Source organism: Pseudophryne corroboree, unplaced genomic scaffold (assembly GCF_028390025.1).
Source record: "Pseudophryne corroboree isolate aPseCor3 unplaced genomic scaffold, aPseCor3.hap2 scaffold_1236, whole genome shotgun sequence".
NCBI classification, from domain to species: domain Eukaryota; kingdom Metazoa; phylum Chordata; class Amphibia; order Anura; family Myobatrachidae; genus Pseudophryne; species Pseudophryne corroboree.
In genome coordinates, this window is record NW_026967862.1 from 139,341 (window position 1) to 159,220 (window position 19,880).

The 19,880-nt window shown below is 40.8% G+C and overlaps 1 non-coding gene across 1 annotated transcript; it reads left to right on the forward strand.

Moving 5' to 3' along the window:
- Positions 1 to 235: 235 nt before the first annotated feature.
- Positions 236 to 309, forward strand: TRNAN-AUU (transfer RNA asparagine (anticodon AUU)). The gene has a single exon. It is a non-coding gene; the product is annotated as a tRNA-Asn (tRNA).
- The last annotated feature ends 19,571 nt before the right edge of the window (positions 310 to 19,880 follow it).

Sequence of the window (19,880 nt, forward strand, 5' to 3'; positions counted from 1 at the left end):
TACCTCTGGGTTATGGGTCCAGCATGCTTCCATTGCAGTACTCTGCTGCACATGTAAGTGCAAGAGATCCTGAAGCACTCACTCATCATGGGAAAGTACCAATGTGTTTATTCGTTGGTTGATGGAAGAAACATCTTACAAAAACTCTCCAGATTATTGATTTTTTAATGTTTTTCTAGGAAACGTTCTAGATGTATGCTTATTAGCCTTTGTCAGTATGTACTTTTTGCAAAGTGTCTCTGTGGCGCAATCGGTTAGTGTGTTTGGCTATTAACCGAAAGGTTGGTGGTTCAATCCCACCCAGGGACGTAATTGACCTTGTGATCAGATTTTGGTGATATTTAAGTAGACAAGTCAAAATTTCAAACCCCCTCTTATTGTGTAGGGTACCTGGCCTTCTCTGATGTAATCAGAGTTAGATTTGATTCAGTGATTTTATAAAAAACAGCTAGGAAGCACAATTTAGCAGTGGGTTGCAGAGAAAAAAAATATGCTGGCAGAAAAATCCAATTGAGTGATTAAACAGCTCTTCATTTTCTGGCTTTATTTTTATGCTAACAAATTTGTTCTCTGAAAAGTGTCCACAAAGCCAAGTCTCTGATTAACACCTTTGTAAGGATGGTTTTTCACCTATTACTAAATTAAACTTGCTTCATTGGAAAGGCAGCAAGATGCATCCTCATTTCAATGTCTACTGAAATAATACAAGTTGACACCAGGAAACATTAACGCCACTGCATCCTTGCTGCTTTCTCATGTGGAAGTCTGTTTAATGTGAAAACAAGGTGATATCTAATTAGCACACATGTAAGGAATTAAGAAAATCTTTATTTAAGGGTGAAGATGTTTCTCACAAAATTGTTGACCCAATGCATCATTGAAATTCAAGCTGGAAAGATGAATTTAATATATCACTTGTACATTTTGTATTGCTCTTCTGGTGACAATGTAGTTTGTTTTTGTCAATTACCATTTTAATAATAGGGTAAAGAAAATTAAGTGGATTTTTGAAAGAAAACAATACTGTCAATATACTATTAAAACAAATTAAAATGGTAAAAGTTATTGTACTTTAAGTAAAAATAAAAGAGACAAAATATCAATCCCAGTTTTGGATTACTTTAATTAACAAAAAAAAATGCATATAGCAGAGGATAGTTTCAATCTGCCTACCTCTGGGTTATGGGCCCAGCATGCTTCCATTGCAGTACTCTGCTGCACATGTAAGTGCAAGAGATCCTGAAGCACTCACTCATCATGGGAAAGTACCAATGTGTTTCTTCATTGGTTGATGGAAGAAACATCTTACAAAAACTCTCCAGATTATTTACTTTTTAAAGTTTTGCTAGGAAACATTTTAGATGAATGCTTATTAGCCTTTGTCAGTATGGACTTTTGCAAAGTGTCTCTGTGGCGCAATCAGTTAGTATGTACGGCTATTAGCCAAAAGGTTGGTGGTTCAATCACACCCAGGGACCTAATTGACCTTGTTATCAGATTTTGGTGATCTTTAAGTAGACAAGTCAAAATTTCAAACCCCCTGTTATGGTGTAGGGTACCTGGCCTTCTCTGATGTAATCAGAGTTAGATTTGATTCAGTGATTTTATAAAAACTGCTAGGAAGCACAATTTAGCAGTGGGTTGCAGAGAAAACAAATATGCTGGCAGAAAAATCCAATTGAGTGATTAAACAGCTCTTTATTTTCTGGCTTTATTTTTATGCTAACAAATTTGTTCTCTGAAAAGTGTCCACAAAGCCAAGTCTCTGATTAACACCTTTGTAAGGATGGTTTTTCACCTATTGCTAAATTAAACTTGCTTCATTGGAAAGGCAGCAAGATGCATCCTCATTTCAATGTCTACTGAAATAATACAGGTTGACACCAGGAAACATTAACGCCACTGCATCCTTGCTGCTTTCTCATGTGGAAGTCTGTTTAATGTGAAAACAAGGTGATATCTAATTAGCACACAGGTAAGGAATTAAGAAAATCTTTATTTAAGGGTGAAGATGTTTCTCACAAAATTGTTGCCCCAATGCATCATTGAAATTCAAGCTGGAAAGATGATTTTAATATATCACTTGTACATTTTGTATTGCTCTTCTGGTGACAATGTAGTTTGTTTTTGTCAATTACCATTTTAATAATAGGGTAAAGAAAATTAAGTGGATTTTTGAAAGAAAACAATACTGTCAATATACTATTAAAACAAATTAAAATGGTAAAAGTTATTGTACTTTAAGTAAAAATAAAAGAGCCAAAATATCAATCCCAGTTTTGGATTACTTTAATTAACAAACAAAAAAATGCATATAGCAGAGGATAGTTTCAATCTGCCTACCTCTGGGTTATGGGCCCAGCATGCTTCCATTGCTGTACTCTGCTGCACATGTAAGTGCAAGAGATCCTGAAGCACTCACTCATCATGGGAAAGTACCAATGTGTTTCTTCGTTGGTTGATAGAAGAAACATCTTACAAAAACTCTCCAGATTATTGACTTTTTTAAGTTTTTCTAGGAAACGTTTTAGATGAATGCTTATTAGCCTTTGTCAGTATGTACTTTTGCAAAGTGTCTCTGTGGCGCAATCAGTTAGTGTATACGGCTATTAACCAAAAGGTTGGTGGTTCAATCCCACCCAGGGACGTAATTGACCTTGTTATCAGATTTTGGTGATCTTTAAGTAGACAAGTCAAATTTCATACCCCCTGTTATGGTGTAGGGTACCTGGCCTTCTTTGATGTAATCAGAGTTAGATTTGATTCAGTGATTTTATAAAAACATCTAGGAAGCACAATTTAGCAGTGGGTTGCAGAGAAAAAGAAATATGCTGGCAAAAAAACCAAATTGCGTGATTAAACAGCTCTTAATTTTCTTGCTTTATTTTTATGCTAACAAATTTGTTCTCTGAAAAGTGTCCACAAAGCCAAGTCTCTGATTAACACCTTTGTAGGGATGGTTTTTCACCTATTACTAAATTAAACTTGCTTCATTGGAAAGGCAGCAAGATGCATCCTCATTTCAATGTCTACTGAAATAATACAGGTTGACACCAGGAAACATTAACGCCACTGCATCCTTGCTGCTTTCTCATGTGGAAGTCTGTTTAATGTGAAAACAAGGTGATATCTAATTAGCACACAGGTAAGGAATTACGAAAATCTTTATTTAAGGGTGAAGATGTTTCTCACAAAATTGTTGCCCCAATGCATCATTGAAATTCAAGCTGGAAAGATGATTTTAATATATCACTTGTACATTTTGTATTGCTCTTCTGGTGACAATGTAGTTTTTTTTTGTCAATTACCATTTTAATAACAGGGTAAAGAAAATTAAGTGGATTTTTGAAAGAAAACTATACTGTCAATATACTATTAAAACAAATTAAAATGGTAAAAGTTATTGTACTTTAAGTAAAAATAAAAGAGCAAAAATATCAATCCCAGTTTTGATTACTTAAATTAACAAAAAAAATGCATATAGCAAAGGATAGTTTCAATCTGCCTACCTCTCGGTTATGGGTCCAGCATGCTTCCATTGCAGTACTCTGCTGCACATGTAAGTGCAAGAGATACTGAAGCACTCACTCATCATGGGAAAGTACCAATGTGTTTATTCGTTGGTTGATGGAAGAAACATCTTACAAAAACTCTCCAGATTATTGACTTTTTAAAGTTTTTCTAGGAAACGTTTTAGATGAATGCTTATTAGCCCTTGTCAGTATATACTTTTGCAATGTGTCTCTGTGGTGCAATCAGTTAGTGTGTACGGCTATTAACCAAAAGGTTGGTGGTTCAATCCCACCCAGGTACGTAATTGACATTGTTATCAGATTTTGGTGATCTTTAAGTAGACAAGTCAAAATTTCAAACCCCCTGTTATGGTGTAGGGTACCTGGCCTTCTCTGATGTAATCAGAGTTAGATTTGATTCAGTGATTTTATAAAAACAGCTAGGAAGCACAATTTAGCAGTGGGTTGCAGAGAAAAAGAAATATGCTGGCAAAAAAATACAATTGAGTGATTAAACAGCTCTTCATTTTCTGGCTTTATTTTTATGCTAACAAATTTGTTCTCTCAAAAGTGTCCACAAAGCAAAGTCTCTGATTAACACCTTTGTAGGGATGGTTTTTCACCTATTACTAAATTAAACTTGCTTCATTGGAAAGGCAGCAAGATGCATCCTCATTTCAATGTCTACTGAAATAATACAGGTTGACACCAGGAAACATTAACGCCACTGCATCCTTGCTGCTTTCTCATGTGGAAGTCTGTTTAATGTGAAAACAAGGTGATATCTAATTAGCACACAGGTAAGGAATTAAGAAAATCTTTATTTAAGGGTGAAGATGTTTCTCACAAAATCGTTGCCCCAATGCATCATTGAAATTCAAGCTGGAAAGATGATTTTAATATATCACTTGTACATTTTGTATTGCTCTTCTGGTGACAATGTAGTTTGTTTTTGTCAATTACCATTTTAATAATAGGGTAAAGAAAATGAAGTGGATTTTTGAAAGAAAACAATACTGTCAAAATACTATTAAAACAAATTAAAATGGTAAAAGTTATTGTACTTTAAGTAAAAATAAAAGAGCCAAAATATCAATCCCAGTTTTGGATTACTTTAATTAACAAAAAAAAATGCATATAGCAGAGGATAGTTTCAATCTGCCTACCTCTGGGTTATGGGCCCAGCATGCTTCCATTGCTGTACTCTGCTGCACATGTAAGTGCAAGAGATCCTGAAGCACTCACTCATCATGGGAAAGTACCAATGTGTTTCTTCGTTGGTTGATGGAAGAAACATCTTACAAAAACTCTCCAGATTATTGACTTTTTAAAGTTTTGCTAGGAAACGTTTTAGATGAATGCTTATTAGCCTTTGTCAGTATGTATTTTTGCAAAGTGTCTCTGTGGCGCAATCAGTTAGTATGTACGGCTATTAGCCAAAAGGTTGGTGGTTCAATCCCACCCCGGGACCTAATTGACCTTGTTATCAGATTTTGGTGATCTTTAAGTAGACAAGTCAAAATTTCAAACCCCCTGTTATGGTGTAGGGTACCTGGCCTTCTCTGATGTAATCAGAGTTAGATTTGATTCAGTGATTTTATAAAAACTGCTAGGAAGCACAATTTAGCAGTGGGTTGCAGAGAAAACAAATATGCTGGCAGAAAAATCCAATTGAGTGATTAAACAGCTCTTTATTTTCTGGCTTTATTTTTATGCTAACAAATTTGTTCTCTGAAAAGTGTCCACAAAGCCAAGTCTCTGATTAACACCTTTGTAAGGATGGTTTTTCACCTATTACTAAATTAAACTTGCTTCATTGGAAAGGCAGCAAGATGCATCCTCATTTCAATGTCTACTGAAATAATACAGGTTGACACCAGGAAACATTAACGCCACTGCATCCTTGCTGCTTTCTCATGTGGAAGTCTGTTTAATGTGAAAACAAGGTGATATCTAATTAGCACACAGGTAAGGAATTAAGAAAATCTTTATTTAAGGGTGAAGATGTTTCTCACAAAATTGTTGCCCCAATGCATCATTGAAATTCAAGCTGGAAAGATGATTTTAATATATCACTTGTACATTTTGTATTGCTCTTCTGGTGACAATGTAGTTTGTTTTTGTCAATTACCATTTTAATAATAGGGTAAAGAAAATTAAGTGGATTTTTGAAAGAAAACAATACTGTCAATATACTATTAAAACAAATTAAAATGGTAAAAGTTATTGTACTTTAAGTAAAAATAAAAGAGCCAAAATATCAATCCCAGTTTTGGATTACTTTAATTAACAAACAAAAAAATGCATATAGCAGAGGATAGTTTCAATCTGCCTACCTCTGGGTTATGGGCCCAGCATGCTTCCATTGCTGTACTCTGCTGCACATGTAAGTGCAAGAGATCCTGAAGCACTCACTCATCATGGGAAAGTACCAATGTGTTTCTTCGTTGGTTGATAGAAGAAACATCTTACAAAAACTCTCCAGATTATTGACTTTTTTAAGTTTTTCTAGGAAACGTTTTAGATGAATGCTTATTAGCCTTTGTCAGTATGTACTTTTGCAAAGTGTCTCTGTGGCGCAATCAGTTAGTGTATACGGCTATTAACCACAAGGTTGGTGGTTCAATCCCACCCAGGGACGTAATTGACCTTGTTATCAGATTTTGGTGATCTTTAAGTAGACAAGTCAAATTTCATACCCCCTGTTATGGTGTAGGGTACCTGGCCTTCTCTGATGTAATCAGAGTTAGATTTGATTCAGTGATTTTATAAAAACATCTAGGAAGCACAATTTAGCAGTGGGTTGCAGAGAAAAAGAAATATGCTGGCAAAAAAACCAAATTGCGTGATTAAACAGCTCTTAATTTTCTTGCTTTATTTTTATGCTAACAAATTTGTTCTCTGAAAAGTGTCCACAAAGCCAAGTCTCTGATTAACACCTTTGTAGGGATGGTTTTTCACCTATTACTAAATTAAACTTGCTTCATTGGAAAGGCAGCAAGATGCATCCTCATTTCAATGTCTACTGAAATAATACAGGTTGACACCAGGAAACATTAACGCCACTGCATCCTTGCTGCTTTCTCATGTGGAAGTCTGTTTAATGTGAAAACAAGGTGATATCTAATTAGCACACAGGTAAGGAATTAAGAAAATCTTTATTTAAGGGTGAAGATGTTTCTCACAAAATTGTTGCCCCAATGCATCATTGAAATTCAAGCTGGAAAGATGATTTTAATATATCACTTGTACATTTTGTATTGCTCTTCTGGTGACAATGTAGTTTTTTTTTGTCAATTACCATTTTAATAACAGGGTAAAGAAAATTAAGTGGATTTTTGAAAGAAAACTATACTGTCAATATACTATTAAAACAAATTAAAATGGTAAAAGTTATTGTACTTTAAGTAAAAATAAAAGAGCAAAAATATCAATCCCAGTTTTGATTACTTAAATTAACAAAAAAAATGCATATAGCAAAGGATAGTTTCAATCTGCCTACCTCTCGGTTATGGGTCCAGCATGCTTCCATTGCAGTACTCTGCTGCACATGTAAGTGCAAGAGATACTGAAGCACTCACTCATCATGGGAAAGTACCAATGTGTTTATTCGTTGGTTGATGGAAGAAACATCTTACAAAAACTCTCCAGATTATTGATTTTTTAATGTTTTTCTAGGAAACGTTCTAGATGTATGCTTATTAGCCTTTGTCAGTATGCACTTTTTGCAAAGTGTCTCTGTGGCGCAATCGGTTAGTGTGTTCGGCTATTAACCAAAAGGTTGGTGGTTCAATCCCACCCAGGGACGTAATTAAACTTGTGATCAGATTTTGGTGATATTTAAGTAGACAAGTCAAAATTTCAAACCCCCTCTTATGGTGTAGGGCACATGGCCTTCTCTGATGTAATCAGAGTTAGATTTGATTCAGTGATTTTATAAAAAACAGCTAGGAAGCACAATTTAGCAGTGGGTTGCAGAGAAAAAAAATATGCTGGCAGAAAAATTCAATCGAGTGATTAAACAGCTCTTCATTTTCTGGCTTTATTTTTATGCTAACAAATTTGTTCTCTGAAAAGTGTCCACAAAGCCAAGTCTCTGATTAACACCTTTGTAAGGATGGTTTTTCACCTATTACTAAATTAAACTTGCTTCATTGGAAAGGCAGCAAGATGTATCCTCATTTCAATGTCTACTGAAATAATACAGGTTGACACCAGGAAACATTAACGCCACTGCATCCTTGCTGCTTTCTCATGTGGAAGTCTGTTTAATGTGAAAACAAGGTGATATCTAATTAGCACACAGGTAAGGAATTAAGAAAATCTTTATTTAAGGGTGAAGATGTTTCTCACAAAATCGTTGCCCCAATGCATCATTGAAATTCAAGCTGGAAAGATGATTTTAATATATCACTTGTACATTTTGTATTGCTCTTCTGGTGACAATGTAGTTTGTTTTTGTCAATTACCATTTTAATAATAGGGTAAAGAAAATTAAGTGGATTTTTGAAAGAAAACAATACTGTCAATATACTATTAAAACAAATTAAAATGGTAAAAGTTATTGTACTTTAAGTAAAAATAAAAGAGCCAAAATATCAATCCCAGTTTTGGATTACCTTAATTAACAAACAAAAAAATGCATATAGCAGAGGATAGTTTCAATCTGCCTACCTCTGGGTTATGGGCCCAGCATGCTTCCATTGCTGTACTCTGCTGCACATGTAAGTGCAAGAGATCCTGAAGCACTCAATCATCATGGGAAAGTACCAATGTGTTTCTTCGTTGGTTAATAGAAGAAACATCTTACAAAAACTCTCCAGATTATTGACTTTTTTAAGTTTTTCTAGGAAACGTTTTAGATGAATGCTTATTAGCATTTGTCAGTATGTACTTTTGCAAAGTGTCTCTGTGGCGCAATCAGTTAGTGTGTATGGCTATTAACCAAAAGGTTGGTGGTTCAATCCCACCCAGGGACGTAATTGACCTTGTTATCAGATTTTGGTGATCTTTAAGTAGACAAGTCAAATTTCATACCCCCTGTTATGGTGTAGGGTACCTGGCCTTCTCTGATGTAATCAGAGTTAGATTTGATTCAGTGATTTTATAAAAACATCTAGGAAGCACAATTTAGCAGTGGGTTGCAGAGAAAAAGAAATATGCTCGCAAAAAAATCAAATTGCGTGATTAAACAGCTCTTCATTTTCTGGCTTTATTTTTATGCTAACAAATTTGTTCTCTGAAAAGTGTCCACAAAGCCAAGTCTCTGATTAACACCTTTGTAGGGATGGTTTTTCACCTATTACTAAATTAAACTTGCTTCATTGGAAAGGCAGCAATATGTATCCTCATTTCAATGTCTACTGAAATAATACAGGTTGACACCAGGAAACATTAACGCCACTGCATCCTTGCTGCTTTCTCATGTGGAAGTCTGTTTAATGTGAAAACAAGGTGATATCTAATTAGCACACAGGTAAGGAATTAAGAAAATCTTTATTTACGGGTGAAGATGTTTCTCACAAAATTGTTGACCCAATGCATCATTGAAATTCAAGCTGGAAAGATGATTTTAATATATCACTTGTACATTTTGTATTGCTCTTCTGGTGACAATGTAGTTTGTTTTTGTCAATTACCATTTTAATAATAGGGTAAAGAAAATGAAGTGGATTTTTGAAAGAAAACAATACTGTCAATATACTATTAAAACAAATTAAAATGGTAAAAGTTATTGTACTTTAAGTAAAAATAAAAGACACAAAATATCAATCCCAGTTTTGGATTACTTTAATTAACAAAAAAAAATGCATATAGCAGAGGATAGTTTCAATCTGCCTACCTCTGGGTTATGGGCCCTGCATGCTTCCATTGCTGTACTCTGCTGCACATGTAAGTGCCAGAGATCCTGAAGCACTCACTCATCATGGGAAAGTACCAATGTGTTTCTTCGTTGGTTGATAGAAGAAACATCTTACAAAAACGCTCCAGATTATTGACTTTTTTAAGTTTTTCTAGGAAACGTTTTAGATGAATGCTTATTAGCCTTTGTCAGTATGTACTTTTGCAAAGTGTCTCTGTGGCGCAATCAGTTAGTATGTACGGCTATTAACCAAAAGTTTGGTGGTTCAATTCCACCCAGGGACCTAATTGACCTTGTTATCAGATTTTGGTGATCTTTAAGTAGACAAGTCAAAATTTCAAACCCCCTGTTATGGTGTAGGGTACCTGGCCTTCTCTGATGTAATCAGAGTTAGATTTGATTCAGTGATTTTATAAAAACAGCTAGGAAGCACAATTTAGCAGTGGGTTGCAGAGAAAAAAAATATGCTGGCAGAAAAATCCAATTGAGTGATTAAACAGCTCTTTATTTTCTGGCTTTATTTTTATGCTAACAAATTTGTTCTCTGAAAAGTGTCCACAAAGCCAAGTCTCTGATTAACACCTTTGTAAGGATGGTTTTTCACCTATTACTAAATTAAACTTGCTTCATTGGAAAGGCAGCAAGATGCATCCTCATTTCAATGTCTACTGAAATAATACAGGTTGACACCAGGAAACATTAACGCCACTGCATCCTTGCTGCTTTCTCATGTGGAAGTCTGTTTAATGTGAAAACAAGGTGATATCTAATTAGCACACAGGTAAGGAATTAAGAAAATCTTTATTTAAGGGTGAAGATGTTTCTCACAAAATCGTTGCCCCAATGCATCATTGAAATTCAAGCTGGAAAGACGATTTTAATATATCACTTGTACATTTTGTATTGCTCTTCTGGTGACAATGTAGTTTGTTTTTGTCAATTACCATTTTAATAATAGGGTAAAGAAAATTAAGTGGATTTTTGAAAGAAAACAATACTGTCAATATACTATTAAAACAAATTAAAATGGTAAAAGTTATTGTACTTTAAGTAAAAATAAAAGAGCCAAAATATCAATCCCAGTTTTGGATTACCTTAATTAACAAACAAAAAAATGCATATAGCAGAGGATAGTTTCAATCTGCCTACCTCTGGGTTATGGGCCCAGCATGCTTCCATTGCTGTACTCTGCTGCACATGTAAGTGCAAGAGATCCTGAAGCACTCAATCATCATGGGAAAGTACCAATGTGTTTCTTCGTTGGTTGATAGAAGAAACATCTTACAAAAACTCACCAGATTATTGACTTTTTTAAGTTTTTCTAGGAAACGTTTTAGATGAATGCTTATTAGCATTTGTCAGTATGTACTTTTGCAAAGTGTCTCTGTGGCGCAGTTAGTGTGTACGGCTATTAACCATAAGGTTGGTGGTTCAATCCCACCCAGGGACCTAATTGACCTTGTTATCAGATTTTGGTGATCTTTAAGTAGACAAGTCAAAATTTCAAACCCCCTGTTATGGTGTAGGGTACCTGGCCTTCTCTGATGTAATCAGAGTTAGATTTGATTCAGTGATTTTATAAAAACAGCTAGGAAGCACAATTTAGCAGTGGGTTGCAGAGAAAAAAAATATGCTGGCAGAAAAATCCAATTGAGTGATTAAACAGCTCTTCATTTTCTGGCTTTATTTTTATGCTAACAAATTTGTTCTCTGAAAAGTGTCCACAAAGCCAAGTCTCTGATTAACACCTTTGTAAGGATGGTTTTTCACCTATTACTAAATTAAACTTGCTTCATTGGAAAGGCAGCAAGATGCATCCTCATTTCAATGGTAAGTCAACCTTCTTGCCCTATGTTCCCTCTCAACGGATGAAGACGCATCATTATCTACCGCAGTCATTTTGGCCCAATAGATATGCAAGAAGTTAAGATTCCCCTTTCTTTGCAGGTAGAGGAAGGAAAAGGAAGAGGTCTGTAGCCTCTTCAAGATCGCAGGACCAGAGATTGTCCTCTGCTTCTGCCAAATCCACTGCATGACACTGGGGCTTTCTTGCAGGAGCCCACACCAGTGGGGGCACGTCTAAAACTCTTCAGTCAGTTCTGGATTCATTCGGACCTGGACTCGTGGGTTTTACAAATAGTGTCCCAAGGGTACAAACTGGGGTTTCAAGACGTTCCCCCTCACCGATTGTTCAAATTGGCCTTAGTCAGCAGGGAGAAGGTTTTTATTCAAGCCTCTTCGTGGTCCCGAAGCCGGACGGCTCAGTCAGACCAATCTTAAATCTGAAATCCCTCAATTTCTTCCTAAAGAAATTCAATTTCAAGATGGAATTTCTCAGGGCAGTGATCTCCAGTCCGGAGGACGGAGATTTCATGGTTTTGGTAGACATAAAGGATGCCTACTTACATGTTCCCATTTAGCCACTGCCTCAAGCTACCTAAGGTTTGCAATTCAGGATTGTCATTACCAATTTCAGACATTGCCGTTTGGTCTGTCCACGGCTCCGAGGATTTTCACCAGGGTGATGGCGGAAATTATGGTTCTCCTTCGCAAGCAAGGAGTCACAATTATCCCGTACTTGGATGATCTCCTGATAAAGGCGAGATCCAGGGACCAGTTGGTGCAAAACATTGCACTCTCCCTGACAGTTCTTCAACAACATGGTTGGCTCCTAAACTTGCCAAAATCGCAGTTGGTCCCAATGACGCGGTTGTTGTTTTTGGGAGTCATACTGTTAGGCGCCGGGGTCCGCTTGATGGTCTGCGCGGCCCGGCGCCTAGCAACTAGAGATGCCGTGCACGTACAGCCGCCGGCTCCCTAGCAACGCTAGACGCCGGGCGCGCTGAGCCGCACGGACCCTAGCAACGGGGACGCCACTGGCGGACCGCGTTCCCCGTTGCTAGGCTTTAGGAAATTAAGATATTCACCTGCTCTCTGGCCGTGCAGCAAGGCAGCTGCACGGCATTTATTCTAATCAGCCTTTAGCAGCTGATTGGAGGACTCCTTGTTAAATACACTCCCAGGGCTTCTCACAGACGCCGGTAATAGCTTCCTGCATGCTGCCTTTGTTTGCTGAGAGTCTGTTTCCAGTCCTGCTGTATCCGGTCATTCCAGTCCGCAGAAGTCCGGTATTCGGGAGTTGTCATCTCATCCCAAGAGGTCGTTTGGTTCCCTGGAGTCCTGACTGATCACCGTTTTATATCCAGTGGTGTTCGTGAGTTGCGGCTCAGCCGTGTGTTGCGGCTCAGCCGCTTTACCTTTTATATTTTGTGTTTGGAGCATTTGCGGAGGGTTCCGCTTCCACAAGTCCTCTCTGGTACTTGGCGGTGCCGGGTAGGAGAATTGGACAAGTGGATATTTTGGTTGTCCTTTTTCCTGGCGGTTTCTCCGCACATATTATAGTTTTGAGTTTGCTTAGCCCCTGGCCTGGTTGTTTATTTAGAGGGCCCCTTGTTATCACCCTGTCTCGGGTTTCCCTTTGTCTCTCATTAAGACCGGGGGGCATCGAAGTTGGGCAGACATAATCCGCCCTTTAAACGCGGCTGCCAAGGGCTCAAGAAACCATAGTCTCGCAGGGGATTTCTGACAACACGGGTGAGACAACAGAGTTAGGGCGCCAGGGGCTATTTTCCTGTCCTGCTCCCTTCCCCAGCATTCCGTTCCAGTGCTCCAGTCCTTGCCATAAGATCTTCTCTGACCAGAGTGCTGGAATCATAACATTATTACCGGCCATACCAAAACTTAAAATTAAACGGGGTTTAATTTTTTCTCATTCAGTTTTGTGAGAGTTTATCGGCCTCATGAATCCAACAGGTTTAGGGCCAAATTCTGGTCAGCTCTTAGTCAGCCAGATTCAAGAACTTACTCAGATGGTTCAGGATCTTTCTCTTCGGGTGAAGTCGCAGGAAGATCTTTTGCGAGCTTCCCCAAGGGTAGTCCCTGAACCAAAGATGCATTTGCCTGACCGTTTTTCTGGTGATAGAAAAGAGTTTTTTAATTTTAAAGAATCCTGTAAACTTTATTTTCGTTTAAGACCGACTTCCTCGGGTACTGAATCTCAGCGGGTCGGGTTTATTATTTCTTTGCTCCAGGGGGATCCTCAGACCTGGGCATTTGGTTTAAGAGCAGAGGATCCGGCATTGTTGTCAGTTGACGCTTTTTTTGAGTCTTTAGGGCTCTTGTATGATGACCCTGATAGAGAGGCGTCCGCTGAAAGTCAGTTGCGCGCTCTCAGACAGGGTAGAAATCCTGCAGAGGTTTATTGTACAGAGTTTCGCCGTTGGTCGAACGACTGTGGCTGGAATGACCCAGCCCTGCGCAGTCAGTTTCGCCTCGGCTTATCAGAGTCTATAAAAGACAGTCTCCGTCAGTACCCCGCTCCTGAGACTCTCGATAAACTCATGGAGCTTTCTATTAAGATTGATCGTCGTCTCAGAGAGCGGAGGGCTGAAAAAGGAGCACCTGTAAGGTCAAGTCCGTGTGTATATTCCATTCCTGAAGACGTAGAGGAGACCATGCAGATGGGTCTCTCCCGGCTGTCTCCTGAAGAAAGAGCCAGAAGGCAAAATTCTGGTCTTTGTCTGTACTGTGGGGGTAAGGGACATTTTGCTCGTAATTGTCCGAACAAGTCGGGAAACGCTTTGACCAGGTGAATTGTGAGGGGGTTCACCTAGGTCTGCAGCTTATCTCCTCGAATAACTCCCTTTTAGTCCCAGTTAAAGTTTCCTTTGGCAGCCTCAGTTCTTCGGTGTCGGCTTTTGTTGACAGTGGAGCTGCAGGAAACTTTATGGATTTAACTTGGGCTAAGGCCTTAGGCATTCCTCAGTTACCTTTGGGTAGGTGTGTCACCATGCATGGCTTAGATGGGAGTCCGCTGTCTAATGGGATTATTTCTCTCCGTACACCCCCTGTACTACTTACAGTAGGAGCTCTACATTCCGAGAAAATCGAGTTCTTTCTTACACATTGCCCAGCTGTTCCAGTTGTTCTGGGTCACCCTTGGCTGGCCTTTCATAATCCCACCATTGATTGGCGGTCGGGGGAGATTTCACATTGGGGTACTTTTTGTGATAAGGAATGTATCACGTTTCCAGTCAGAGTAGCAGCTATCATTCCAGAACTCATTCCGGTGGAATACCAGGAGTTTGCTGATGTTTTCTCCAAAGGCAATGCGGACATTCTGCCTCCCCATCGGCCTTATGATTGTGCTATTGAGTTAATTCCTGGTGCCGCATTGCCAAAGGGAAGATTATATGCATTATCCGGGCCAGAAACTGCGGCTATGAATGATTATGTAAATGAGAGCCTTGAGAAAGGATTTATTAGACCATCAAAATCTCCTTTAAGTGCAGGCTTCTTCTTTGTGGAGAAAAAGGATGGCTCGCTTAGACCTTGCATTGATTTTAGAGCCCTGAATAAGATCTCAGTTAAAAACACCTATCCTTTGCCGTTGATTTCTGTACTCTTTGATCAGTTACGTTCTGCTGTGATTTTTTTCTAAAATTGACCTTAGAGGAGCGTACAACCTCATCCGAATTAAATCTGGAGATGAGTGGAAAACGGCCTTCAGTACTCAGTCGGGTTACTACGAATACCTGGTGATGCCGTTCGGCCTGTCCAATGCTCCGGCAGTTTTTCAAGACCTCATTAACGATGTGCTCCGTGACTTCCTAGGGAAATTCGTGGTCGTTTACTTAGACGACATCCTGATTTTTTCTAAATCAATGGAACAACATGTTACCCAGGTGCGTCTGGTTCTTCAAAAGTTATGTGAGAATCATTTATATGCCAAGCTGGAGAAGTGTGAGTTTCATGTCACGGAAGTATCTTTTTTAGGGTACATAATTTCCCCTCAGGGATTTTCCATGGAACCAAAGAAACTCCAGGCCATCCTTAGTTGGGCGCAACCCACCAATTTAAAAGCAATTAAGCGTTTTTTAGGGTTTGCGAATTATTATAGGAGGTTCATTCATTCTTTTTCTGACCTGGTTGCTCCCATTGTAGCTCTGACAAAGAAAGGAGCGGATCCTACCAACTGGTCGCGTGAAGCTGAGTTGTCCTTCCGGGCCTTGAAACAAGCCTTTGTCTCGGCTCCAGTCCTCAGACATCCTAATCCGGAATTGCCCTTTGTGGTGGAGGTTGATGCCTCGGAGGTTGGAGTGGGGGCTATCCTTTCTCAAAAGGATCCGGAGTCTCTGGAATTACATCCTTGTGCCTTTATGTCCAGGAAATTCTCCTCCGCTGAATCCAACTATGACGTTGGTAATCGGGAGTTACTGGCGGTAAAATGGGCTTTCGAGGAGTGGAGGCATTGGCTGGAGGGAGCAAAACATACTATTTCGGTATTGACTGACCATAAGAACCTGCAATACATTGAATCGGCTAAGCGGCTTAATGCCCGGCAGGCACGTTGGGCATTATTTTTTACGCGTTTCAAATTTATAATCACTTTCAGGCCTGGTTCCAAGAATACTAAGGCTGATGCCCTGTCACATAGCTTTCTTCCGGTTCACAATAACAATCCTGTTACCCCCATACTTCCATCTTCGGTCATCTGGGCGGGCCTCACACAAGATTTATTTACCCAGTTAAAACAGCTTCAACACCAAGCTCCTAGAATTACTCCTGCTGGTCGTCTTTACGTCCCTGAGTTTTTGAGAGTTACTGTTTTAACGGAATTCCATGATAACAAAGTTTCAGGGCATCCAGGAGTCTCTAAGACATTGGAGTTAGTCTCTCGCTCAGTATGGTGGCCTGGTCTTTCTAAAGACGTCAAGGAATTTGTTTATTCATGTCAGGTTTGTGCACAGCATAAGGTTCCCCGTTCCTTGCCCATCGGGCAACTTATGCCCTTAAATGTTCCTCTCAGGCCGTGGTCTCATATTTCCATGGATTTTGTGGTTGACCTTCCCCTTTCAGCCGGATTCCGAGTCATATGGGTGGTAGTGGACCGTTTTAGTAAAATGGCTCATTTTATTGCTCTTCCCCGATTGCCTTCTGCCCAAGGGTTGGCAGTTTTGTTTCTCCGCCATGTATTCAGGCTTCATGGGTTGCCGACTGATATTGTTTCTGATCGGGGTCCACAATTCATCGCACAATTCTGGAAATGTTTTTGTGCCTCATTGAAGATGAAATTGTCGTTAACATCCGGTTACCACCCACAATCCAACGGGCAAACCGAACGAGTTAACCAATCATTGAAACAATATTTGCGCTTGTATTCAGCCAAACTCCAGAATGATTGGTCCGAGTTTCTTCCGTTGGCTGAATTTGCTTACAATAATTCTTGTCATTCCTCCACTAAAGAGTCTCCATTCTTTTCAGTTTTTGGTTTTCACCCCAGAGCTAATTCTTTTTTTCATCATTCCTCAGTCTCCTCGCTTACCTTAACCTCCCATCTCAGAGCCATTTGGAAAAAGGTGCACCTTGCTCTCAGAAAAGCGGCCTTTCGAGAGAAGAAATTTTCTGACAGGCTCCGACGTCCTTGCACTTTTAAGGTGGGAGATAGGGTGTGGTTGTCGACTCGCAACATCAGGCTTCGACAATCCTCAGCTAGACTGGGACCCAAATTTATTGGGCCATTTCTTATTATTAAAAGAGTCAACCCAGTTGCCTTTCGGTTACGTTTACCAAGATCTCTCAGGATTGGAAATACGTTTCATTGTTCCCTGTTGAAACAATACGTTTCTTCCAGTAGATTTCCTCGGAAGATCTCTCAGGGTAGATCTCCAGTGGATGTACAGGGACAACAGGAGTTCTTGGTAGAGAAGGTTCTCGATTCCAAATTGTCCCGGGATCGGCTGTATTTTCTGGTTCACTGGAAAGGCTATGGTCCGGAGGAAAGGTCTTGGGTCCTGGATAAGGATCTTCATGCCCCGAGGCTCAAGAGGGCATTTTTTCGTGAATTTCCTCAGAAACCTGGCTTTAGGGGTTCCTTGACCCCTCCTCAAGGGGGGGGTACTGTTAGGCGCCGGGGTCCGCTTGATGGTCTGCGCGGCCCGGCGCCTAGCAACTAGAGATGCCGTGCACGTACAGCCGCCGGCTCCCTAGCAACGCTAGACGCCGGGCGCGCTGAGCCGCACGGACCCTAGCAACGGGGACGCCACTGGCGGACCGCGTTCCCCGTTGCTAGGCTTTAGGAAATTAAGATATTCACCTGCTCTCTGGCCGTGCAGCAAGGCAGCTGCACGGCATTTATTCTAATCAGCCATTAGCAGCTGATTGGAGGACTCCTTGTTAAATACACTCCCAGGGCTTCTCACAGATGCCGGTAATAGCTTCCTGCATGCTGCCTTTGTTTGCTGAGAGTCTGTTTCCAGTCCTGCTGTATCCGGTCATTCCAGTCCGCAGAAGTCCGGTATTCGGGAGTTGTCATCTCATCCCAAGAGGTCGTTTGGTTCCCTGGAGTCCTGACTGATCACCATTTTATATCCAGTGGTGTTCGTGAGTTGCAGCTCTGCCGTGTGTTGCGGCTCAGCCGCTTTACCTTTTATATTTTGTGTTTGGAGCATTTGCGGAGGGTTCCGCTTCCACAAGTCCTCTCTGGTACTCGGCGGTGCCGGGTAGGAGAATTGGACAAGTGGATATTTTGGTTGTCCTTTTTCCTGGCGGTTTCTCCGCACATATTATAGTTTTGAGTTTGCTTATCCCCTGGCCTGGTTGTTTAGTTAGAGGGCCTCTTGTTATCACCCTGTCTCGGGTTTCCCTTTGTCTCTCATTAAGACCGGGGGGCATCGAAGTTGGGCAGACATAATCCGCCCTTCAAACGCGGCTGCCAAGGGCTCAAGAAACCATAGTCTCGCAGGGGATTTCTGACAACACGGGTGAGACAACAGAGTTAGGGCGCCAGGGGCTATTTTCCTGTCCAGCTCCCTTCCCCAGCATTCCGTTCCAGTGCTCCGGTCCTTGCCATAAGATCTTCTCTGACCAGAGTGCTGGAATCATAACACATACTGGACACAGAAGAGGTTTTCTTCCAGTGGAAAGGCTATGGAGATCCAGAGTCTGGTCAAACAAATTCTGAAACCAGCAAGAGTGTTAATCCATCAATGCATTCAGTTGCTGGGGAAGATGGTTGTGGCCTACGAGGCCATTCAGTTTGGCAGGTTCCATGCCAGAGTGTTCCAGTGGGACCTGTTGGACAATTGGTCCGGATCCCACCTACACATGCAACGGAGGATAATCCTGTCTTCCAAGACCAGAATCTCACTCCATTGGTGGCTGCACAGTTCTCACCTCCTAGAGGGGCGATGGTTCGGGATCCAGGACTGGATCCTAGGGACCACAGATGCAACCCTCCGAGGCTGGGGAGCAGTCACACAGGGGGAAAACGTCCAAGGAAGATGGTCAAGTCAGGAAAGTTGTCTCCACATAAATGTTCTGGAGTTAAGGGCCATTTAATAACTGCAGACACAGTACACACTGGGACGGGTGCCCAGCATCCTCAACAGACTAAGAGAAAAGGATTTACCGGTAGGTATTAAAATCCTATTTTCTCTAACGTCCTAGAGGATGCTGGGGACTCCGTAAGGACCATGGGGATAGACGGGCTCCACAGAGTTCATGATCTTCACTGAGGTAGCGTACAGCACTGCAGCTGTGCGCCATTGCTCCCATACACCTCACATACTCCGGTCACTGTAAGGGTGCAGGGCGCAGGGGGGGCGCCCTGGGCAGCAATATAAACCTCTTTTTGGCAAAAATATAACATATATACAGCTGGGCACTGTATATATGTATGAGCCCCCACCAATTTTACAGTTTAAGTGGGACAGAAGCCCGCCGCCGAGGGGGCGGGGCTTCTCCCTCAGCACTCACCAGCGCCATTTTTTCTCCACAGCACCGCTGAGAGGAAGCTCCCCGGACTCTCCCCTGCTTATACCACGGTAGAGAAGAGGGTTGAAAAGAGAGGGGGGGCACATAATTCGGCGCAAATTACATACAGCAGCGCTACTGGACAAACATTAAGTTACTGTGTTATTCCTGGGTTATATAGCGCTGGGGAGTGTGCTGGCATACTCTCTCTCTGTCTCTCCAAAGGGCCTTGTGGGGAAACTGTCTTCAGAAAAAGTATTCCCTGTGTGTGTGGTGTGTCGGTACACGTGTGTCGACATGTCTGAGGAAGAAGGCTATATTAGAGAGGAGCGGGAGCAAATGAATGTGGTGTCTCCGCTGATTCCTGATTGGATGGATATGTGGAATGTTTTAAATGCTAGTGTAAACTCATTGTACAAAAGATTAGACAAGGCTGAAGCTTTGGGACAGTCAGGGACTCAACCCATGCCTGATCCTATGTTGCAGGGACTGTCAGGGTCTCATAAGCGCCCACTATCCCAGATTGTTGACACAGATACCGACACGGATTCTGACTCCAGTGTCGATTACGATGATGCAAAGTTACAGCCAAAATTGGCAAAATCCATTCGATATATGATTATGGCAATAAAAGATGTTTTGCACATCACAGAGGAACCCCCTGTCCCTGACAAGAGGGTACATATGTACAA